Below are 25088 nucleotides of genomic sequence, written 5' to 3'. Positions count from 1 at the left end.
GCCAGATGAGGGGGCTCCTGCAGGAGTCGGGGTGAGCCTGTTGGGATGAGGCACGAGGCCTGATTTCTGACCCAGGCAGCTGCGGGGAATGGTGCGTAGGCAGAGCCAAGGTCCTGCAGGAGGCGCTGTTGGAAGAAGGAGCTGGTCCAGTGTCAGCACAGACCCGGGGGTTGCCCGGCAAAGGGCTATGTTGATGGTGGGAGAGAGGGACAGGGGAAAGTGGCTTTCAGAGGCCAGGGCAGGGTCTCCAGAATCCAGTAGACAAGAGAAGAGTCAGGCTCACCAAAGGTCACCAAGATGCCAGGAGGTGACAATAAAACATACCTTACATTTAGCAACTTTGGAAGGCCTTTTGGGGGAATATTAACTGTGAAAGCCAAGCCCTGAGACTGAGAAAGGCATGGGAAGTGACAGTAAATGCATTCACACTTTTCAAGATTCAGACAGTGAAAGAAAGGAGATGATGTGAGACCTGAGGGCTGCCTGCGGCCTTGGGGTAGAACATCACATAAAATATGGGATACCCAGTTAAACCCGATCTTCACTTAAACTGCAATGACTTATGCTCAAGGCAACATTTGGGTCATGCTTTTACTAAAAATTATCTTAAATTCAAATTTATCTGGAGTTCTGTATTTCTATTTGCTGAATTTGGCAAACCTAGTAAAAGGGGACCTAGTTGGGGGTTTAGGGGGTGCCTACACCTCTGCCCCCACAGTTAAAAATCTGCCTATAACTTTGGACTTCCCCAAAACTTAACTACTAACAGCCTACTGTTGTCCAGAAGACTTAAGGCTAACAAAACAGCCAATTAACACATGTATGTGTAATGTGTATTACATGCTGTTTTCCTATAATAAAAACAGCCAGAGAAAATAAACTGTCAAGAAAATTACAAGGAATAGGCTTGCCTGGGTAGCTCAGCAGTTAAGTGCCTGCCTTCAGCCCAGGGCGTGATCCTGGAGTCCCGGGATCAAGTCCCACATCAGGTTCCCTGCATGGAGCCTGCTTCTCCCTCTGCCTGTGTCCCTGCCTCTCACTCTCTCTGTGTCTCTCATGAATAAATAAATAAAATCTTAAAAAAAAAGAAAATTACAAGGAAATATACATTTATAGTACTGTAAAAAAAAATCCCTATATAAGTGGATCTATGGAGTTCTAACCCGTGATCTCTTTATCACTACATGTTACTAGTTTACTTACAATATATCTTGGTGTCACTGTGCTTTTGTTGATTTTGATGAGCCTTCTTTGTGCCTCCGGGATCTAGATGTTTGTTTCCTTCCCCAGATTACGGAAATTTTGAGCTGTAATTTCCTCAGATAAATTCTCTGTCCCCTTTCCCTCACTTCTTCTTCTGGGACTCCTATGACATGAATGTTATTACATTTGATGGAGTCACTGAGTTCCCTAAGTCTATTCTCATGATCCATGATTCTTCTCTCTCTGTTGTTGATCTTCCTTATTTTCCATTACTTTGTCTTCTGTGTCACAAGTTCATTCTTCTCCTTCTTCCAGCCTGCTGCTGTTCATTACTTCAAGCCTGTTTCCAATCTTGTTTATTGGGCTCTTCATCTCTGATTCTTTTTTAACTTTTTAAAAATCTGTGCAGAAGGGCTCCCTGATGTCTTCCACTATTTGCTGAAGCCCAGTGAGTATTCTTATGATTGCTGCTTTAAATTCTCCATCAGGTATGTTACTTATATCTGTTTCACTCAGATCTCTGGCCATAATCTTTTTTTTAAAATTTTTTTCTTTATTTATTTATGATAGTCACAGAGAGAGAGAGAGAGAGAGAGAGAGGCAGAGACACAGGCAGAGGGAGAAGCAGGCTCCATGCACCGGGAGCCCGACGTGGGATTCGATCCCGGGTCTCCAGGATCGCGCCCTGGGCCAAAGGCAGGCGCCAAACCGCTGCGCCACCCAGGGATCCCTCTGGCCATAATCTTATCTTGCTCTTTCATTTGGGATGAATTCCTTCATCTTGGCATTTTGTCCAAGTTTCTGCCTTCTTCCCCAGGTCAGAAAATGTCTACTTTTCTGTTATGTCTCCTGCTCCTAAAATAACAGTTATGTCTCCTGCTCCTGAAAATAATGGTTTTTTTGAAGAAGAGGTCATATGCTGTCCAGGGTCTGGTGCTTCATGGAGTGTCTCTGGTGTATGCTGCATGTGCTCTGTTACTGTGTTCTGGCTCCCCTATCCTTCAAGCTAGTCATCTGCAGAGGCTCTCTTTGCCTGCTATAGGCTGTGTTTGGTCCCTGGCCTGAGTGTGGTGAGTTTTAACGAGGTGGGCTCTGGTCTGCTTGTGAAATGAGACCTGACACCACCTCCACCAGAACTAAGGCCCTGCAGAACTCTCTGGGCAGGATACATGGTGTGGGCAGGGTTTTGTGCTGGTCTTCTGGAAAAAGGGCCTTCCTCGCTGGGACTGAGGTAAGCATGCCTGAGAAGCACAAACCGACCAGAGTACGGGGGTGTGGCACCGTGTAAGCAAGTTAGGCAGCCAGTGTCCATGCTGCCTGCCTCCTGAAGGTGGCTCTGTGTTTATGCTGAGAGGTGGCAGGGGTGGGTGGGTAGGGGCAGTTATGAAATGGTGCCAGCCAGCTCCTTTGTTCCCAGAGAGGCATCTCACTGAAGGTTTGCCTCTCAGGGACGTGCTCTGAGAAGATTTTCAGATGGCTGTTTCTGTGCTGTATGCTCCCAGGTTGTTTGCCTGCCTTCTCTCCAAAAGCAACACAGTGCCCTTTGAGCTCTACCCCCATCAAGCCACTGACCTTTAAAACTCTAGGTTTTAAGCCCTGCTGGGGGGATCCCTGGGTGGCTCAGAGGTTTAGCGCCTGCCTTTGGCCCAGGGTGCGATTCTGGAGTTCTAGGATCGAGTCCCGCATCGGGCTCCCGGTATGGAGCCTGCTTCTCCCTCTGCCTATGTCTCTGCCTCTCTCTCTCTCTATGTCTATCATAAATAAAAAAAGCCCTCTTGGTTGCAGGAACTCACAAAATTCAGCCTCTCTCATTTTCAAGTCAGCAGCTTTGAGGAAACATTCTCCTGGTGCATTCCTTTGTGAGTTCCTTTCTCGTGTCCTTCTCTATGACCAGGGCCCCTTCCTCTCTACAGCAGCCATGATCTGTTTCTTCTCCAAATCACATCTCTGCACTTCCTACCTTCTTCAATATGGTCAATGTGGAGTTTTTTTCTGCCAGTCTTAAGGTTGATTTCTGGGGTATTTGAGAAGATTTGATAATTATCTAGTTGTGTTCATGGGACAAGACAAGCCTAGGGTCTTCCTACTCTCCTGCCATCTTCCTCCTCTTCTTCTAACCCACATTCTCTTCCTTCCCCCCACCTCTCTTTCTCTCCTAAGTAGGCTCCATGCCCAACATGGAGCTCAACACAGGGTTTGAACTCACAACCCTGATATCAAGACCTGACCTGAGATCAAGAGTCCAACGCTTAATGGACTGAGCCACCCAGGTGCCCTCTTGCATTCTCTTTTAATAAGAGAGACTCAAGGTGAGATGCAGATGCTTCAGAGAGTCTAGAATGGGGGTTGCAGCAGCTGGTGCCTAATGACCCAGAGTGCAGGGAACAGGGAGGATGGAAGATTCCGGCTTCATAGGAAGATGGGGGCCAGATGAATGCAGAGGCTGATAGTCTCCTGATCTTGATGGAGGAGAATAGAAAGGGTGCCTGCTAGAAAATTCTCTGGAGTCCTCTGTGGGTGTGGAGGATAATGCATGGGAGGCTGGAGGATGGGAGAACGGGACTTGTTTATGGGAGACTTGGATTGCTGCCAATCCAAGGCTCAGGAGAGGTGGAGCAAACTGCCCCCCAGGCCGAGGTTTTCCAGGGGGGGAGTGACAGAAGGTCAGAGGGACAACGAAGTTGAAGATACTGGCAAGAGAGTAGTAAAAGGATTCCACATTCAGATTTTACACATTAATTGTGTATTTGATATAAGGGCCATTTAAATTCCTTATTCAATCTTCCTGAAGACAGGTTAACAAAAACAAACACACAGGTTGATGATAGCAGCAGCACCCTACAAAGCAGCCTCCTCTGGGAAATGGGGTGTGAGTGTTTCACAGGAACAGAGTTTCAGTTGTGAAAGATGAAAAAGCTGATGCGAACAGATGGTGGTGGTGACTGCACAGTATGAATGTGCTTCGTGTCCATAACCTGCACACCTAAAAATGGTTAAAATGGTAAATTTCATGTTATATATATTTTACCTCAATTTGAAAAAATAAATAATTCTTTAAAAACTACAACGAAGGCAGAGACAGGCTGTTTTATTGACTGCTCTGTCTCCCACACCGCCCACAGTGCCTGGCATGTAGGAGGTATTCAGTAAAGGCAAAATGAACAAGTAAATCAGCGAATGGCTGAATTCATCCAAGAGTCAGAGATGGCCAGAGGGTAAGTCAAGTCAACCGGCCACATATGCACACATAGTCTTTTGTTCTTGGGTTTCTTTCTTTCTACTTATGTGCTCAGGAGAGGTTTCTAAAAATTATCCAGCTTGGCAAAATACATCTTTTCTTCCTGACATATTACATCAAATACAAAGAAAAACACATGCCAGCTAAGAACTTGTCTGCTTTCACTTTGGGGGCCCCTTCCTCCTTCCTTTCTCCCCTGCCAGATATTTTCTCATCTTTCTGCTCTTTCTGCAGCTGTTCTCCTGAAAGCTCCAGCTCAGCCCTCTGCTGGTCCAGACCTCAGGGCCACATTTCCGGGGATCTGCATCCAAAAAAATCCCCAGGATCATTCATGTAACTGTGCTTAGATATGCCACACCTTAAGATCATAGCTTTATTTTTATAACTTATAATTTTTTATTAGACAAATAACCTTTATAGATAATTAGGAAATACTGATAAGTTTAAAAAATAGTAAAACCACCATTTGCTCATATGGCTTTGTAATAGAGGAAGGGTCTGTTGAAGATGATCCACGTATGACACTGGGATGTGGATCAGGGAACCTTCCTGCCAGTGTTATTTTTTTTCTAGAATAATCTAAGTGTTGAATTAAAATTTCCTCCTGGTTCCAATCAAAGAAAGGGAAGCAAACAAGAGCTTCCCAGCATTCCCAGGGTGAAGTTCAAAATCTCAAGTCTGCATCCCAGCCAGCATGGAGCCAGTCTTCCACTGCGTATCACTTCTCCACACACACCATGCTGTTCCATGACTCTGGGTTTGACCATAGGTTTTCCCCTCTGCTTGAAATGCCCTTATCTGCCTGACAAAATCCTGCTCTTCTTTCAACATCTGCCAAAGCAGCCTCCTTCTGTGAGTCTGACCTCCCTCCATATAGCCCTCTCTCCCTCTTGGGTTCTCCCCTGCGCCTCCTATGTCACCCCATCCCTGTGCCTCTTGCAGTCTGCCCTGTGTCCATCTGTTGGTCTCCCTTACCTGGCTGTAAACCTCTTGAGAGCAGGAACTGTGGCTTACTCATCTCTGAATCCTCAATTCCTATGTAGTGTACTTTATGTGCTTAATAAATGCCTCCTAAATATATTGAGTGTCTCCTTTAAACCTGAATGGGGGACGGATGCCTGGGTGGCTCAGTTGGTTAAATGTCAGACTCTTGATATTGACTCAGGTCAGGGTTGTGAGATCGAGCCTTGCATCGGGCTTTGCGAGCTTAACATGTAGTCCGTTTGAGATTCTCTCTCTCTCTTCCTCTGCCCTGCCCCCTACTCACACTTTATAAACCAACCAACCAACCAACAAAATCTTAAATAAAGCAGAGGTGCAGGGAAACCTTACATATCACCTTAAGGAACACTGCAAGGAAAAGAGAGGCTTATCTGACTGACTAAACTTTTGGTGATTCTTGACAAATACCAGCAGTTTTCTCCTACGGAGTTCGTGAGTTCTTGACCACTTACACTAAAGAAAGAAGAAATGGTATGAAAATGGAGTAGTTTATATTTGAATTGTAATTGACCTAGGCAGGTGTTTGACTAAGGTTTTAAACTGATTGACTTTTGCATTTATACTCTTTTGTTATATAACATTCTCCATGGATACCCTCATGCAGCAAAAGATGGAAGGAAGGAGCAAGGCTCATCACCTGGGATTTTCAATCTGTCCCATATAATCCATGTATGGATTAGTTAGAGTTGGTACACAGGAAGTTTAAAAACCTTCCAGATTTAAACAGTATGGAGGTTCCTCAAAAAGTTAAACATAGAACTATCCTACAATCCAGTAATTGTGCTACTGGGTACTGACCCAAAGAATACCAAAACACTCATTCAAAAGGATACATGCACCCTTATGTTTACAGCAGCATTATTTACAATAGCCTAACTATGGAAGCAGCTCAAATGTCCATCTGTAGATGAATCGATAAGGAAGAGGTCACACACACACACACACACCCCACTGGAATATTATTCAGCCATAAAAAGAATGAAATCTTGCCATTTGCAACAACATGGATGAAGCCAGAGTGTATTAGTTTAAGTAAAATCAAGCAGAGCAAGACAAATACCATATGATTTCATTCATTTGTGGAATTTAAGAAATCAAACAGGGATCCCTGGGTGGCGCAGTGGTTTGGCGCCTGCCTTTGGCCTGGGGCGCGATCCTGGAGACCCGGGATCGAATCCCACGTCGGGCTCCCGGTGCATGGAGCCTGCTTCTCCCTCTGCCTGTGTCTCTGCCTCTCTCTCTCTCTCTCTCTCTGTATGACTATCATAGATTAAAAAAAAAAAAAGAAATCAAACAAATGAGCAAAGGGAAAAAAGAGAGAGAGAGAGACAAACCAAGAAAACTGTAGAGGACTCTTAACTGTAGAGGACACGCTGATGGTCACCAGATGGGTGAGATGAGGTGATGAGCACTGAGTAACCCATACAACTGTTGAATTGCTATTTAGTACACCTGGTCCTAACGTAACACTGGAATATGTAACTATATATAACTAATATAACTGTACTGGAATTAAAATGAAAACTTAATAAAAAAATTTAAAATAATCCTTCCAGATTTTACAACTATCTCAATCACAGTATTTCCAGCATAATTCGTAGAAGTTGATTTCAGAGGATTGCTTCCCTGGCCAAGGTCTGACTTGAATGAGACTGCTGAGTGGACACTGCTGACCTGACTCCAACCAAATACAGCCTAGGATGCTGTTCCTGGCCAACTGCAGGCTCATCCTTCTATCCTATGATGTCCTACATGAACTTCTCTTTTGTGCAGCCTGCTTTCCTGACAACCCAGGACAGTCAGAGCTCTGCTTCCTTTCACAGACTTCCATTCATTGTTTCAGTTTCATCCCCCAAAATGCTAACACTGGCTAACAGACATATTTATTTGACACATTCCTTAAAAACCAACGGTAAACACCAAATTTATATTAGAACCACACAAATTAAAATATACTGAAATTGACAATAAATAAATTCTAATACAATTTAGGAAAGCGTTTATTCTGAGATCTGAATTTTTGAAATCACAAAACCTAAAAATTCTAACTGCGGTAGTTGAGGGTCAAAAAATTCTTTCACCTAATTTTTATTGTGAAAAGTACATACTTTTCACAAAGTGATGAAACACATGAAGTTCATTTCCAAGATCCAAATTCAGAGTACTAGTCAAGGAGAAATAAGGTAACCATTTGTTTGGAGCCCTTTGGGTTCTCTCTCTCTCTTTTTTTTTTTTGAAGCTCTATGATTTTGATTTTTTTTTAATTTTTATTTATTTATGATAGTCACACAGAGAGAGGGAGGGGGGGCAGAGACACAGGCAGAGGGAGAAGCAGGCTCCATGCACCGGGAGCCCGACGTGGGATTCGATCCTGTGTCTCCAGGATCGCGCCCCAGGCCAAAGGCAGGCGTCAAACCGCTGCGCCACCCAGGGTTCCCTGCCCTTTGGGTTCTTGCACAGAATCTAAAAGGTGGTGGCTTCGTTTTCTTTGCTTTTTCTTCCCTCCCTCCCTTCCTCCTCACTTCCCTTCTGCCCTTTCCTTTCCCTTGCTATCAGCAAGCATGACACTGAAATATAAACATAGTAACACATGTGTGTAGGCCTTTACTCTTGGAACATTTGATCTTTTAGATTCCAGTAGAAGCTTTTCAAGTCCATCACCTGGAAAGAACAGGAGCCTTCTGCCACAAGAGGGCAGTAAACACCACTCAGCAGAGGGCTGGCCAGGGATCAGAGGGAGGGAGAGCTGGCGGGAAAGGAGAGGCCATGGCATTCCTGCCTTTCCTATGGATGGAAAGAGGGAAGGTTGTAGAAGTTGGGAGGCTTGTCTGAGATGGTGGAGCTAGCTGCCAGAGTCTGCTATCCTCAAAGGTTAACATGCCCCCAAGTGAAAGAATGAAACAGGAGATGCCCAGGTAGGGATGCTGTTCCCCAAAAACTCAGCAGTCAGATGATGATGTACAACTCACCAGAAGAAAGAAAGTATAGGCTCTTGGACAGGGAATGAGAAACTCTTTCCTGCTTTAGGACATCTGAGCATTTGAACTTGCTGTTCCTTCTGCCTGAAATGCTTTCCCCCGACCTAGCTCCCAGGACTCAGTCTCATGCACTGAATTATCTGCTGGACGAGCCTGTGTGGACTCGCACAGACATCTCCAACTCAAGACGTTCCAAAGTGGTTAAGGGTTGTTGCTTGGGGTTCACCGACACTGAACCGACCCTCCTCACTGTGATGGTGACTGGTTACTTAACCTCTCTGGGTTTGTTTCCTCATTTATTAAATGAAGATAAGAACATCTGCATCACAAACTTTTCCTGAGGCTTTGGTGAGGTAACACATTCAATTAGATTGTATTTCTCATGTGGCATGGTATGTGATCTGTAGAACATCTTGATGAATAGCAGCTTCTTCCTCCATAAACCAGCCCTTCTCACTTCGTCTCCCAAGGCCAAAAACAGATTAGCATCCCTAGACCATCTCTTTTACCATCTGCAACTAACTAACCAACAAGTCTCAGTGTACATTTCCAGAATCCAGTCCCACCTTTCCATCCCACTGTCACCCTCCTAATTCATGCCTTCAGTACTTTCTGCCTGGACCACTGTGGCTGATACCCAGCAGCCTGCCCCCCATCCAGGTTCCACAGCAGGTAAAGTGGTCTAAGTAGGATGGAACTTCACCATGTAATAAGAGATTACCAGGAACAGTGAAGTCACATGGGTTTAGGGCTTAATTTGATCAAGATTTTAGCCTCTGTTTTGATTGATCCATTTGGAACTGGTTTTTATGTTTGGTGTGAGGCAGGGATTCCATTCCATTTCTTCTACATGGACAACCAACCTGTCTCCTCTTCATCTGCAATGTCTCCATTGAAAACTCAAGTATGGGGGCACCTGGGTGGCTCAGTGGTTAAGCGTCTGCCTTTGGCTCAGGTCGTGATCCTGGGGTCCTGGGATCGATTCCTGCATCAGGCTCCCTGCAAGGAGCCTGCTTCTCCCTCTGCCTCTCTCTTTATGTCTCTCAGGAATGGATAAATAAAATCTTTAAAAAAAAAAAAGGAAAGAAAACTCAAGTATCTAATTATAGATGAAGTGAAGACACAGCTTTTGGGCTTCATTCACACATTAAGGTTCAAATAAAGCCTAGGAAAAAATTCGCTCTGCACTTCACACATTTCCCTTAGAAAATGTTTTCAGAATGAGCTAAAATGGGGAAGTGGCACTCAGTCTCCCACACTCATTATCTTGTCTAGACGGCAAAAACACAGAAATTTTACTCAAGCTCTGATTTAAACAAACAAGCAGACAAGGTTGCTTCTAAAATTTAGCCTATCAGTGACCTGAAAAATGGAGAGAACATCCCATAATGTACATTCAGGTCTTCTATTCCAGTTGTAATATGAAATTCTTTAACGAACTCTAACAATTCTTTTTTTTTTAAGATTTTATTTATTGATGAGAGAGACACACACAGAGAGAAGCAGAGACACAGGCAGAGAGGAGGCAGGCTCCATGCAGGGAGCCCGACATGGGACCCGATCCCAGGACTCCAGGATCATGCCCCGGGTCGAAGACAGGCACTAAACTGCTGAGCCACCCAGGAATCCCCGAACTCTAACAATTCTTGATTGTTAGACTCTGACAAGTCTTGATGAGGACTGAACAATTCAACTTTTATTTGGCTTTGAGTATGAAGGACTATTTTTCAAATGATAGTTATCTTTACACAAATAATTGATGAATTATTGATTCTAAAAAAGTGATGTGAGGTGCACCTGGGTGGCTCAGTTGGTTAGGCATCTGCCTTCAGCTCAGAGCATGATCCCTGAGTCCTGAGACCGAGCCTTGCATCAGGCTCCTTGCTGAGCAGGGAGTCTCCTTCTCCCTCTACTCCTCACCCTGCTCATGCTCTCTCTCTGTTTCAGATAAATAAAATCTTTAAAAAAAATAAAACTTCTCTGTGTTGTTTCTCACCTCCCCTTTGCCACCAGCATCTATGCTGTGAATTTCCTGCACTGAACACCTAGCTCGGAGCCACTGTCTTCCTTAAGAGCAAAGGGAATGGCATTAAGAGGACAATAGTCGGTTCAGACCTTCTAGGTAGGGCCAATTGGAACTGATGCAATGGATGAAATCTGGACATTTATAATGATATAAAAAAACCAGGAGACAAAAAAAGTCAGTTAAAGATTAAAAACAATTTCTAGGTCTGAACAGTGGCTTGCTTTCTTCCCCTCTATTTCTCAGTGATCTGAAAAGCTCCTTGTTGTTGTAAACTTTCCACATATTCTATTGACTTTCTGGGTTTTTGTGTGATTTTTTTCCTCCAGTGAATGTGGCAAAGATCCCATAGAAGCATCTGGATCTGTTATGGTAAATTCCACTGTCAGATTGCAACTTGTGTGTGCCATGGATTCAAGGGCAATAAGGTCATTGTCCCAGACAACTCCCTGGGGCTAAGGGGCACAGGGTGAGGAGCAAATCCTGATAGGGAAGCTGAGAGGAGGGTCCTCTTTCCTGCCACTGGGATGCCAGAGCGCGGAAGGTTGGCCTGGGAGGGTCTGAGCCCTGAGACTCGGAGAGAAGGTGTCAGGAGCACTGTCCGCACTCTGGTGTGTCTGAGGACCAGGAAGAGAGGATGCCCCTAGCAGCATGGCCTTCACCTACGACGCATACCACCAGCTCAGCTCTTCTGGGCATTGGGCTGCTTGATTCATTTTAAAGACAATGTTTCTCTTTCATCTCATCCTTACCTGTGTCAGTTATTGATCAAACCAACATAATCGGCGTCTTTCTTCCCTTTTCTTTCCTTTCTTTTCACAGAAGGATCTCTATAAACCTCATGACCAGCACTCTCCCTCTCTGGTTTTGTAAGGCCCACCATTCCTTCAGGAGGATCCCTTAATACTTATCCACATAGTAGTCATCTAAACTGGCTGGATTCTGTCTGTACCTCAAGCCCCTTGAGCAGCCACCCTGCTTGTGTCTGAGGGAGCCCCAGCATCCAGCACAGTCCCTGGCACAGGGCAGGCGCCCCAGGTAAGGGCCACCTGTAGAGACAAGAGAGGATGTTCCAGCAAGATAAGCCTATCGAAGGGCCAGTGAGCTTCATCACTCACTAATCCTAATGAAGGCAGCAGAGTGAGGTATCACTTACCGAAAGAAGATTTGCATCCAAACACACACATCCTTTTGGGAATGAGGAAGAAATGAAAGTTGGGATATACTTTTGTGGATGTGGTTAATGTTTGGAGAAAGCAATTACTGGTTTTTCATACATTAGTTGTTGAAGGTGGAACTTGGAAACTTTTCTTTCCAGCATTTTTGTTTCTTTCCGCTTTCTGGCTATTTGAACATCTTTCTAAACAAATTTCAGAATTTTTGAAAGTTTTTAGGAATCGATTTTAGAAAGGTTGTCAGAACAAAGGTAATTGTTAATTTGTAAGTCTCATCTTAGCTCTTTGCTTTGAGACCTATTTGCTCTTCAATCCTCACAGAATTTTTTTTAACTGCAAATGTTAGCTAAGTATTCTTTAATAATTTTCTGCAGGTGAGATCTTGTTGTAACACATTACCATGAAGAAGTTTAAGCAGAAAGTAAAGATTCATAAATCTCAGCCATAGCCCCACTTTCTGATAAAATCAATGGTTTTTAGGAACAGAAGAACCTGGGCAAGCTGCTAGTGTCCACTGAAATAGGATCTCACCTGTATTGTGGCTGATTCTGCTCTTAAATCACCACTTTCCCCATGGTGTCAGCTTCCTGCTTCCACGACCAGCCCGACTTGGGGTTCTCTCATGTGTATTCTTATCTCACAGAGAGGTAGGGCTTTGCTGGTACCATGCTCGCCCAGGAAGGACAAAACTGGGGGCATTGTTCACTGAACAGCTACATGGTCCCTTAGACACTTATTTCTGGACTCACACAGGAAGACTCAGCAAAATGGCACCAAACACCCAATTTTCCATGTTGGCACTCCGTGTTATGTTCTAAATGAGCTGTTTCCCATCAGTCTGGCCATCATCATTCCTAGATTCAGCATTTCAGGGGCCAGCAGAGCAGTGGGTCAAGAAAAAGTTTCTGAAGCCCGACTGCTTCATCCTTCCTGGGAAAACGAGGCTCCTCGCTTCACCTCACTATGGTCATGGCCTCACCCAGAAGGGCTCAGGGCCTGTCATGAGGAAGAATGAGTTGATGTTTGCAAGGGGTTCAGGACACAGTGAGAGCTAGGTTCGATGTTCATTAACCAAACACATAATTTTAACATTCTCAAAAGGTAAAAATAAAAGGATATGAACTCTACAATTCAAATCCATTCTCGGACAGTGGTCCTGAGGAGTCCTTGCACACTCTAGTCTTTCCTTTGTTAATAGTTTCAGATGAACACGTGCCTGCAAACTGCACGCTACTTGTCCTCTAGCACCCCGGCAGAAGGGCCAGCAGGCCGGTCTTACCCCCGGCCTTTGCACTGAGGCAGGTATATGCATAATTTCTTTTTTTTTTATTATTCATGAGAGACACACACAGAGAGAGGCAGAGACACAGGCAGAGGGAGAAGCAGGCTCCATGCAGGGAGCCCTACGTGGGACTCGATCCAGGACCCAGGATTATGCCCTGAGCCAAAGGCAGGCGTTTCAACCGCTAAGCCACCCAGGCGTCCCTATGTGTAACTTCTTAAGGTATACATAATATGATTTTTAAAGATTTATTTATTTATCTATGTATGTATGTATGTATGTATGTACGTATCTATTTCAGTGAGAAAGAGAGCAGAGGGGAGGTATAGAGGAGAGGGAGAGAGAAACTCAAGCAGATGCAGGGCTTGGTCTACAACTCTGAGGTCACAACCTGAGTTGAAACCAAGAGGCGGATGCTTAAATGAGTGAGCCACCCATGCATCCCCATAATATAATTTTTTTTAACAATATATTGTGAGAGGTCTTTCGATGTCAATAGCTAACATGCCTCATCATTTGTATGCTGCTAGAAGCATCTTTGCAAGTAAACATTTGTGTATTTTCTGATAATCTCTTTGGGATGTATTTCCTTAAGTGGTGCTACTACATCAAACATGATCTACCTTTTCGAGATTTTTTGAGCCATAGTCCCTGATTTGGGATGGAAAAGCCTTCTGCCTACGTGGCCCTTGGGGTGAGGGTAGACATTCAGATGTCCACTTGAAAAGGCTTTGAGGGAGAGGGAAACCCGGTTCTAGTCTGCTGGACTCAGTCAAGGCAGGAGAGTGAAAGGAGAGTGAAAATGATTTTCAAGCATTTTTCTAAAAAAGATCGTCTTACATTTGGTTTTATTAGTATTTTTCTTGCAATCTTTTTTTTTTAATATTTTGTTTATTTATTCATGAGAGACAGAGAGAGAGAGAGGCAGAGACATAGGCAGAGGGAGAAGCAGGCTCCATGCGGGGAGCCTGATGCAGGACTCAATCCCAGAACCCTGGGATCATGATCTGAGCCAAAGGCAGACGTTCAACCACTGAGCACCTAGGAGCCCCTTTTTTCTTGCACCTTAATGAAGTGCAGTCATGGGGAGGCTGGGGAGAGGGGCTTTATTTATTTATTTATTTATTTATTCATTTATTCATTTATTTGTTTATTTTAAAGATTTACTCATCCATTCACTTGAGAGAGAAAGAGAGAGAGAGCAGGAGCGGCAGTGAGAAAAAGAATCCCAAGCAGACTCCATGCTGAGCACAGAGTGCGACATGGGGCTCCATCTCATGACCATGAGATCATGACCTGATTGGAAACCAGGAGTCAGATGCTCAAATGACTGTGCCATCCAGCACCCCAGGGGCTCTATTTTTAAAGGCTGTATTTAAAGGACTATCTTATATTGAATTGAAGTCTCTGTCCTATGTCTTCCACAAACTGGACCCCTTTGTGTTCTCTGAGGTCTCTAGGATGGAAAAGCCTATCATGCCTGCCATCATTATCATAATTAACATATGTTGAGCTCCTCGCCTTATTAGCATCTTTCACCCCCACACAGCCCCTGGAGGTGAACACTGTTCTTGTCCCCAGTCTGTAGGAGGAGAGAACTGAGAAGCAGAGGAATTTGGCCAAGGTCCCACAGCTGGCCTGAGGCAGGGAGAGGTTCCCACCCCGGAAGTCTGCCCAGAGCCTCCTGGGCCCAGCTGGCATCCATAGGACCTCCCTCACAATGTCAGCAAATGGTCCCTATGTCCCTCCAACCTGCACAGTTGCTTGACTTCTTCCTCAGTCCGAGGGATGGTTTCCAGACACCCAGCCACCGCCTGCACACAGTTGAGTTCATCAAACGTTAGGCCTGAATATCACGTTTTCCATGTGGTCTGACGAGGCAAGATGCCAGCACTTTAACCTCCTTTGTCTCAGACATCATGTCTTGGATGATATGACCAGGAATTTTCAGCAGCAGATGCCTGTGTGGGCTCTTGTAGACAACAGAAACCTTGAAGTAGACAGAGAGGAGATGATGAAGGGCACAAAAGAGGAATGCTACCTTGTAATGGAATGACCAGGGGCCATAAGGAGAACAGTGACTTGCAGATGATGCATCAGGAGTTGAGGCTGGTCCCCAGGGGCTGGAGGGGGGGTGAGTTAGACAGTGGTATTGGGACCAAGAAGGCTGAAGCTGCTGAGTGCTCTTTTGGAATCGTTACATTTCAGAGGAAAGTGCCACGTACGTGAAAATGAGTTGTGGGGAGTTTTCCAGTTGGAAACACAGTTTAGGTGAAAAAGGATCAGAGAGACAGATGTGAGTCATAAACACAGACACAAGGGTTAAAGGTGAACTGTAAGGGAGACCCAAAAAAGCAGAGCCTGGACACAGGATGTGGGGGTGTTTTTGTGTCTTCAGTTGATGGAGAGACACAAAGGTTTAACATCTTAACTCTTTTTTTTTTTTTGACATTTTATTTTTAAGTAATCTCTACACCCAAAATGGGGCTTGAACGCACAACCCCAAGATCAAGAGTTGCATGCTCCCCTGACCCAGTGAGGCAGACATGTCTGATTTCATGTGCTTCTTTCCTTGAATGATTCCCCAGAATCTCAGCCTACTTCTGCCAGAACCAGGCAAGAAGGCTTAACATCTTCCATCGGTGTAGCTTAGGCTTTGGAAAGAGAACCCTGTGGGGTTCTGCTCCTATGGCAGATGGCTTTTGCCCTTTGAGCGTAGCTGAAAGTCAATGCTATAAAATATCAATCTTCATTTTTGAAGAATGATAACTCATGAATATCCCAAGTTCACTTCTAATCTGTTTTTATATTTTAGGTATTTTTTAAAAACAATGCATTCATCATTGCTGCAGGTAAAGATTTAAACTTGCTCTGTGTGTGATCACATTCATTACTCGAGAGAAGAATTCAGGGGCGCCAGGGTGGCTCAGTCAGTTAAGTGTCTGCCTTCGGCTCAGGCCATGATCTCGGGGTCCTGGGATTGAGCCCTGCTTCAGGCTCCCTACTCAGCGGGGAGTCTGCTTCTCCGTTTTCCTCTGCCTGTCCCCCCATTCATGCTCTCCCTCTCCAAATAAATGAATAATAGTGTTTAAGAAAAAAACAGTAATTTGGGGGGAAAAAAAAGAAAGCAAGAAGAATTCATCCTTCTGCTTCCTTGATTTTTGCCTTGGTCTTTGGATCACAAATGTGCCCGAGGCCAAAGGTGCCTTAGATGCTCCTCTGGATCCAGACACCCTGCCAGCGGGAGAGAAGGCACTAAGAGGTGCTGTCTGCAGGGAGAGGCCCTGCTAGAAAGGGCCAGTCCAGCTACTGCGTCCCATAATGGGACCTCTCAAGAACTGGGCAAAAGAAATTGTGCCAAAGGAGCAGATAAAGAGCTGGAGAGAATCTATAGGCAAAGGAAAGCTCTAGGAGCACAGCAGAGGCTGAGTCCATGTGAATTGAAAACTGACCCACGTTCCAGTTCTAATGCTGTGTAACAAACAGTCCCAAAATGGAGTGACATAAGACAATTATTTTAATATGTTCATGGATTGTGTGCATCAGGAATTCAGACAGGGAAGATATGTCTCTGCTCCACCAAGCCTGGGCCTTTAGCTAGGAGATTCCATGGCTGAAAGTGATAGGCTATCTGGGAGATGAGCTCATCTGGAGGCTTCTTCACTCACATGTCTGGTAGTTGACGCTAGCTGATAGTGGGAGTTCAGCTGGGCTGTGAGCCAGAACACCTACACATGGCCTCCCCTGTGCCCTAGGATTTTTCCTGACATGGTGACTTCAGGATGGTCAACTTCCTGCATAGTGACTCACACCTCTAAAGGTGAGTGTCTTAATGAACAATGAAGAAGCTGCATCACCTTTTATGACCCAGCCTCAAAAATCACGCAGTGCCACTTCCCTGCATCATATTTGCTGGAAGTCACAGGGTGTAGGACTTTTTTAAAAGGTCCACAAATCCTTTGATTCTGCCTTCCGAGGGTGCACCCAACTCTCCTACTCTGTACTTAGTGACTCTTGTGTCATGAATAGAATATGGCAGAAGTGACAGGAAACAACCTCCCGGACTAGGTAATAAAAGCCACTGCAGCTCCTTCTTTCCATGCCCACCCCCACCCTATTCTTGAAGCCAGCTACGATGTCGTGATGACCCTCAAACGGCCCTCCAAGGAGGTCCTGCCAATAGTCATGTGAGCCAGCTATTGTGGACATGGATTGTCTTTGTTTGTTTGGGCTGCTGAAGCAAAATACCCTGTACCAGGGGAGCTTAAACAACAAAAACTGATTTCCCACAGTTTGGGAGGATGGGAAGGCCAAGGTCAATGTGTTGACAGATTTGGTGCCTGGTGAACACTTACTGGCTTCTTCATAGATGGTCAACTTCTTGCTGTGTCTTCACCCAGCAGAAGGGTGAGAGAGGTTTCTGGGACTTTTTTTTTTTTTATATTAAGGCACTAATCCCATTCATGGGGGGCTCTACCTTCATGACCAAATCACCTCCAGGCTCCACCTCTAAATACCATCATTTGGGATTAGGTTTCAACATGAGTTTTGGGAGGACACAAACATTCAGCCTATAGCCTGGATCGAGCCTTCAGCCAATATCTTGACTATAACTTGAAACCCTAAACCAGAACTATCCACTTAAGCCATTCCCAGATTCCTGTGCTCAGAGACGGAGATAATTAATATCTGTAGTGTTACGTTGCTAAGTGTTAGGATAACTTGCTATTCCACCATAAATGATTAATACACAGGGCTAAGACACATTTGAGGGAAGGTGACATACACTCCACTTATTAATGGGGAAAGCATAAAGTAATATGTGGACATGTTTTAAAACTGCCTTAATTTATACAATAAAGAACTATTTTCTTCCCCATTCACCCACAAAAATAGCGAGTGTTCTGTGGAAGCTTCACCATAAGACCTGCTGTTATTATTTGTTCTTCTTAATGTCAAACGGTAACATGTATTAGGAATCCTGGGTACTTACTTGGTCAAAAAAGAGTTCTTGATGAAACTGGCCTTTCACCAATGGCTTTATTAAAAATATGATTCCTTTTTTCCAGAATTTCTCTCAAGGAGCTTCCCTGAACATATTATGCTTGATTTCACCTTTAATCACACTATTCTCATGCTGGTCCCTACTCTCCTCTCCAATTTCCATTAGTGGGAAATGAACTCCTATTCATCCGTTATGTCTCAAGCCAGGAATTCACCATATCTAAAAACACACTCACTGAGAGAAGGCTTCCTAGGAACCCACTGTTGCCTGGGACTCCCAGTGTCACTTCTCTCTTATCGTATTCACTATTCTGTATTATGAAGATCTGTTTGTGTGTCTGTCTTCCCCATCTGAATGTGCTGCATCAATTGTGTCTTATTTTTCACAGTAGTGCCAGCACCTAGCACATTGGGAGCACTGCCTGTCAGTAAACAGTGATGATGGTGTGATCTCCACACCTAAAGGACGACAGTAAGAGCTGATACCATACGCCATGATAAGCACATTTTCACACCCTCTCTTTTAATCCTCACAGTGAGAAGATTGACTGCAATTCCCCTTTGGCAAATGAGCAAACTGTAGCACAGAGAGATTGAGAAATTGTGTTACCCAGTTGGTGAGTGGGACCACCCACCCATTCACAAGAGTCATCTTGTTCACAGAGTCTGCACTACTGTCACTACTGCAATTCTACATTGAAATCTAGATTCTCAGTCCGAGCAAAACCAGTTTCAACAGCTAGGAACCTTTAAATAAGTAATGCCTCTTAGATATTCTATAATTATATACCATGTGCCATACTATTAAGTGGTAAAAGAGAGGATGAAAGAGAATAAAGTATGACAGAGTCATTTTCATAACAAATTTAATGCATCTTAAATAAAGTGTGTGCACAAAAAAATGCAGGAATAGGTAAAGTTGGGAGACTGTAAGACCCACTCGCACTTAGAAACCTATAGGCTCAATGACCAGGAAAGAAACCATCGAATTCTTGAGCTGCATCCTGACATTTTTCATTTTGAAATCAGTGACTCCATTCTTCCCTCTAAAAACTTTGGCTCCCCCAAACAATTAACACAATCAGCCTGCATACAGGGAGAATGAAAGGAATGAGACTCCAACCCTAATCCACTGTAAAGACTAATAGAGACCTCACATAAACTTAGGAGTTGTATTTCCTGGAAGTGGGATCTCCTGCTGTAATGTAAGTATACTCCAATGCAGCCATTGTTCTCTAAAATGCATTTCAAAGCACACTGGTTAAGTTAGCTGCTCCATATACACAGGCTAACAAAATGGCGGTGGGGTGAGGTATACAGGATGCAGAATGAACATGAGATTGACCTTGCAAAGGTCAAAAGAACAGACGCATTCTCCAGGCTTTTAAAACACTAATCATGCAGGGAACATTTTTTTTTAATAATAAATTTATTTTTTATTGGTGTTCAATTTGCCAACATACAGAATAACACCCAGTGCTCATCCCATCAAGTGCCCCCCTCAGTGCCCGTCACCCACTCACCCCCACCCTCCGCCCTCCTCCCTTCCACCACCCCTAGTTCGTTTCCCAGAGTTAGGAGTCTTCATGTTCTGTCTCCCTTTCTGATATTTCCTACCCATTTCTTCTCCCTTCCCTTCTATTCCCTTTCACTATTATTTATATTCCCCAAATGAATGAGAACATATAATGTTTGTCCTTCTCCGACTGACTTACTTCACTCAGCATAATACCCTCCAGTTCCATCCACGTCTAAGCAAATGGTGGGTATTTGTCGTTTTTTTTTTTTTTTTTTTTGTATTTGTCATTTCTAATGGCTGAGTAATATTCCATTGTATACATAAACCACATCTTCTTTATCCATTCATCTTTCGATGGACACTGAGGCTTCTTCCACAGTTTGGCTATTGTGGACATTGCTGCTAGAAACATCGGGGTGCAGGTGTCCTGGTGTTTCATTGCATCTGTATCTTTGGGGTAAATCCCTAGCAGTGCAATTGCTGGGTCGTAGGGCAGATCTATTTTTAACCCTTTGAGGAACCTCCACACAGTTTTCCAGAGTGGCTGCACCAGTTCACATTCCCACCAACAGTGCAAGAGGGTTCCCTTTTCTCTGCATCCTCTCCAACATTTGTGGTTTCCTGCCTTGTTAATTTTCCCCATTCTCACTGGTGTGAGGTGGTATCTCATTGTGGTTTTGATTTGTATTTCCCTGATGGCAAGTGATGCGGAGCATGTTTTTAGGAGCATCCCTGCTCAGAAGCTTACTGGTCTACAAACTGGGCAAACGAGGTGTGTATGTGTGCAGTTTATTCCTTTGTGTTCTGAATGCAAATGTTATTATTTGAGGATTTGCACAAAATGTGACATAGAGACATCATGAAGAAAAAACAAAGAGCAACTCTTTCATAATTGTGAAAGGTAAACAAGAAGGTAGACTGGTAGGGAAATCAAACCTGAAGATTTGGGAGGTAAGTGGAAAGTTTCTGATTGTTTCTCCTCTTTTCTTTCCTGTCTTTGAGTTTGGCTAAGGGCAACTCTGGTCATAGAACTGTGTAGCTCTGGGATTTGTTTATTTGTTTTGTCTTTGTTTTTTTTTTTTTTTTGCCAGAGAATCAGGAAAAAGGGTCCTCACAAGAGAGTATGGAAGAATCCTTTCTTTCTTCTTTCTTTCTTTCTTTCTTTTCTTTCTTTCTTTCTTTCTTTCTTTCTTTCTTTCTTCTTTCTTTCTTTCTTCTTTCTTTCTTTCTTTCTTCTTTCTTTCTTTCTTTCTTTCTTTCTTTCTTTCTCTCTCTCTCTTTCTTTCTCTTCTTTCTTTCTTTCTTTCTTTCTTTCTTTTCTTTCTTTCTTTCTTTCTTTCTTTCTTTCTTTCTTTTCTTTTCTTTTCTTTCTTTCTTTCTTTCTTTCTTTCTTTTCTCTATTTTATCTCTCCAGGCCCTGACCTGACATCAACCCCAGTCTCTGATCTATAAGGTAGCAGAGAACATAGTGATAACTGAGAGAGAAAGTCTGGACTGCTGGCCACAGGACTGAGAAATGGGCCCCTGAGAGCGAGAGGGTGCTCAAGGGATTAGAGACAGGAGAGCTGGTGAAGGGGATCTCTTAATTCTATGTATCAATGGGCACATGTCCTCAGCTTGCCCTTGGGCTGTGCATATGCAGGAAAGACCCAGAGCAACACAGCAAAGACTTTGAGAACTGAACTGCAAACATAGCATCTGCCTGCACCCCAGGCCAACCTCCAAGTGCTACATGCATGAAACAGACACAAAAGAACACAACAAAGATTTGAAAAACTTAAGTGACATTGAAACCACCATTGACAGAAGGTAAAATAGACCTTCTGGTAGGAATGTAGCCAGGTAACTGCCCACTAAACAGCAAGTCAGTGTTCTCCAGAGGACTTTAGCAGGACACAGAGTCTCATAACAAAATCAAAATGTCAAACACTGGCACAGGAAAGGCCAGGAATATATAACCAACTATCAAGAGAAAAGAAAATCAACAGATACCAACCCTGAGTTCACCCCGATATTGGAATTAACCAGAGGCTTTAAGGTGGGTATTGTAACTGTGCTCCAGGGGGTAAAGGTAAATACACTTCAAATGAATGGAAAGATATAAGCCCTCAGCAGAAAAATAAAAAGCATAAAATAGAAATGGAAACTTTAGAACTGAAAAATACAATGCCTGGAAGAAAACAGAATGGAGTTGACAGAGGAAGGAGTTAGTAAATTCAAAGATAAATAAATGGAAATTATTTAATTTGAAAAATGAAGAGAATGATTAACTACAAACAATTGAACAGAGCAGAGACTCAGGGACCTCTGGAATAATAACAAAACATCTAATATTTGTGCCACTGAAGGTCCAGAAAGGGAAGAGAAAGAGACTGGTATGGAAAAATATTTGAAGAAATAATAACTAAAACTTCACAAATTTGGTGAAGGATATAAATCTATAGATCCAAGAAGTTCTGTGAACTATCAAACAGGATAAACTCAAGGAACATCAGGCTGAGATATATAATAAACTGGTGAAAACCAAAGATAAAGGAAAGATCTTGACAGCAGCCAGAGAAAAGTGACATCTTGTACAGGGAACAATTGGAATGACTGTAGATTCCTCACCAGATCTTACAGAAGACAAAAGGCAGCAAAGTATCATTCTATATTCAGTGCAGATACTCTCTAGGAATGACAGCAAAACAAAGACATTCTGAGATGAAGGAAGACTAAGAGAATCTGCTGCCAGTACACTTGCTTAAAAACAAATACTAAATGAGATTCTGTAGGCCAAGGGGAAGTGATACCATAGGGAAACTTGGTACTCAGGAATTCCTTTAGGAATGAAGGAAGAACAATAGAAGTGGTATATACCCGACTCAGTATAATGGACTATTTTCTTAATTTCTCTAAAATATGTATACTGCTGAAAGAAAAAATATAGTATTGTCTGGTAGAATTTTCAGTGAATATAAGTGTAATATGTAGAAACAATTATAATATAAGCAGAGAGTAGGGGCATCTGGGTGGCTCAGTTGGTTAAGTGTACAACTCTTGGTTTTGGCTCAGGTCATGATTTTAGGGTTGTGAGACCGAGCCCTGCAATGGATTCTGCACTTAGCGCAAGGTCTACTGGAGATTCTCTCCCTCTCCCTCCCCTCTACTCCTCCCAACTGATGCTTTCTAAATAAATAAATAAATAAAATCTTTTTTTAAAAAGGGAGGATAAAAGGACTTAGATGCTTATAAGATCTAAATAGACCGTGAAAGTTAGGTATGCGTATCATAATCCCTAGAGTAACCACTATAAAATAATATGAAGAGAAATGGGCAAATAAAATTGATAAATTAAAATGAAGTACTGAAAACATTCAAATAGGAACACCTGGGTTGCTCAGTGGTTAAGCATCTGCCTTCGGCTCAGGAGGTGATCCCAGAGTCCTGGGGTCGCATCCTACATCTGGCTCCCTGCGAGGACCCTGCCTCTCCCTCTGCCTATGTTTCTGCCTCTCTCTTTGTTTCTCTCATGAATAAATAAATAAATCTTTTTAAAAATAAAAACATTCAAATAATCAAAATAGTGTAGAAAATCGGGGACAGAGGAACAAAAAACATTGAGAGAAAAAAATACATTCTATAAAATGGTCAACATTTTATCAAGTCAGCAATATCAATAACTACATTACATGTAAATGGTCTACATTACATCAACTAAAAGAGTGATTGTCAGGATTGAAAACACAAGACCCAAATATATGCTATATTTAGAGAAATATAATGACGGGTTAAAAGCAAATGGATAAAAGAAGTATACTATGAAAACACTAGTCAAAAAAAAAAAAAGAAAGAAAGAAAAAAAAAAAAAAGAAAGAAAATACTAGTAAAAAAAAAAAAAAAACCCTGGAGCAGTTATATTAATATAGACAAAGTAGATTTCAAAAGAAAAATGATGAATAGGGGATCAAAAAGAACACTACATAATAGTAAAAAGACCACCAAGAAGGCACACCATTCCTAAATGTGCCTGCTCTAAATTCATGGAACAAATCATCATAGAATGAAAAAGAAAGTTCATAATTATTCCTGGAGATTTCAACAGTCTTCTCTCAATAATTAATAATGTTTAGTGCAGAAAATCAGCAAAATATACAAGACCTGAACTATAAATCAACTCAATCTAGATTTATAAAACATTCTATCCAAAAACAATAGGATACACATTCTTCTCAAGTGCACATGAGACATTCATCACAATAGGCCATATTTTGGGTCATAAAACAAACATTAACAAACTTGAAATAATTAAAATTTTGCAAAGTACATTTTCTGGTCATAATGAAATTAAACTAATAATCAATTACAGTAAGATATCTGGGAAACACCAAAACATTTTGAAATTACAAAGTACACTTCTAAGTAATCTATGAGTCATAGAAAAGTCACAAGAAAAAAATCAGAAAATATTTTAAACTGAATGAAAAAATATAACATCAGAGTTTGTGGATTCTAGCTAAAAGTTAGTGGTTAGAAGGAATCTACAAGGTAGTTCCTAGAACTACAAATTTAGCCAGATCACAGGATATGAAGTAATATACAAAAATAGAAAGTATTTTTAGATACTAGCTGTGAGCAATTAAAAATAGGAATTATACAGACAGGATCCTTCTAATAGCACCAAAAACCACAATGTTACTCCCAAGTGAAAAAAAATTGTAGAGTGATACAGAATCTGTATGCCAGCATGTATAGCAGTGTTATTCATAAGTGCCAGAGACTGCCCTTCAAATGGTGAATGGATAAATCACGGCACATCAAAATGGAATATAAAGTAATAAAAAGAACCAAAGTATTGATTCAGATGAAATTCAAATGCATTATGCTAAATGAAAGAGTGAGTCTCAAAAGGTTGTGTGCCGTAGGATGATTCATTGATAATGATATTCACACAAAGACAAAACTTTAGGGATAGAGGGGGCACTGTTATGGATGTGGGTAGGAGGAAGCACAGACCACAAAGGGTCAGCATGAGGGAACTCTGGGGGCAAATGGAACTATTCTGTATCTTGATTGTGGTGGTGGTTACATGATTATCAACTTGTCAGGTCTCAAAGAACTGTTTGGCAAAAAGGGTACATTTTACTGCATGATAACTTAAAATTAAATAAAAAATTTAAAAAAAACAACGAAATCCACACTCCTTAACTGAGTCAATCTGAACTAACAAATCCAGTTCAAACCGGTGTGGGATTGCAAAGCAGTGTTCTAAATCAAGGACATTAGAGGAAATCCATTTTTGTGAAATAAGGAAATACGGGAAATAAATGTGCTGTACCATGTTATAAAAATAATGATATGGCCAACAGCTGTCAATGGATTTTTTTTTTTTTTAAGTCAGAGGATATTTCCCTTTAGAAGAAAAATACTGACATAGGGAAACCCTATTAGAACCAATTGCTTTTGTTTGGAGTATTCTAGTGAGTGACGGGACAGTTCACAGCCCTAAATCTGATCTACCTTGACTGATGTAGCATGGGTTTGCGTCCTATGGGTTAACATAAAAAATAATTTATTTTAGGGTCACCTGGGTAGCTCAGTGGTTGAGCGTCTGCCTTCCGCTCAGGTCGCGGTCTGGAGTCCCACATCCGGCTCCCTGCAGGGGAAGCCTCCTTCTCCATCTGC

The 25088-nt window shown here is 42.6% G+C and overlaps 1 protein-coding gene across 1 annotated transcript in view; it reads right to left on the bottom strand.

The window, feature by feature from the left end:
* PARK7 (Parkinsonism associated deglycase) overlaps window positions 1–25088 on the bottom strand; it is a 73475-nt gene that overhangs the window by 47723 nt on the left and 664 nt on the right. The window lies entirely within an intron of this gene.

The sequence above is a fragment of the Canis lupus genome, chromosome 5, assembly GCF_003254725.2.
Source record: "Canis lupus dingo isolate Sandy chromosome 5, ASM325472v2, whole genome shotgun sequence".
Taxonomy (NCBI): Eukaryota; Metazoa; Chordata; class Mammalia; order Carnivora; family Canidae; genus Canis; species Canis lupus.
The sequence above is the reverse complement of the archived record's forward strand: the minus strand, read 5'-3'. Positions and strand labels throughout refer to the sequence as shown.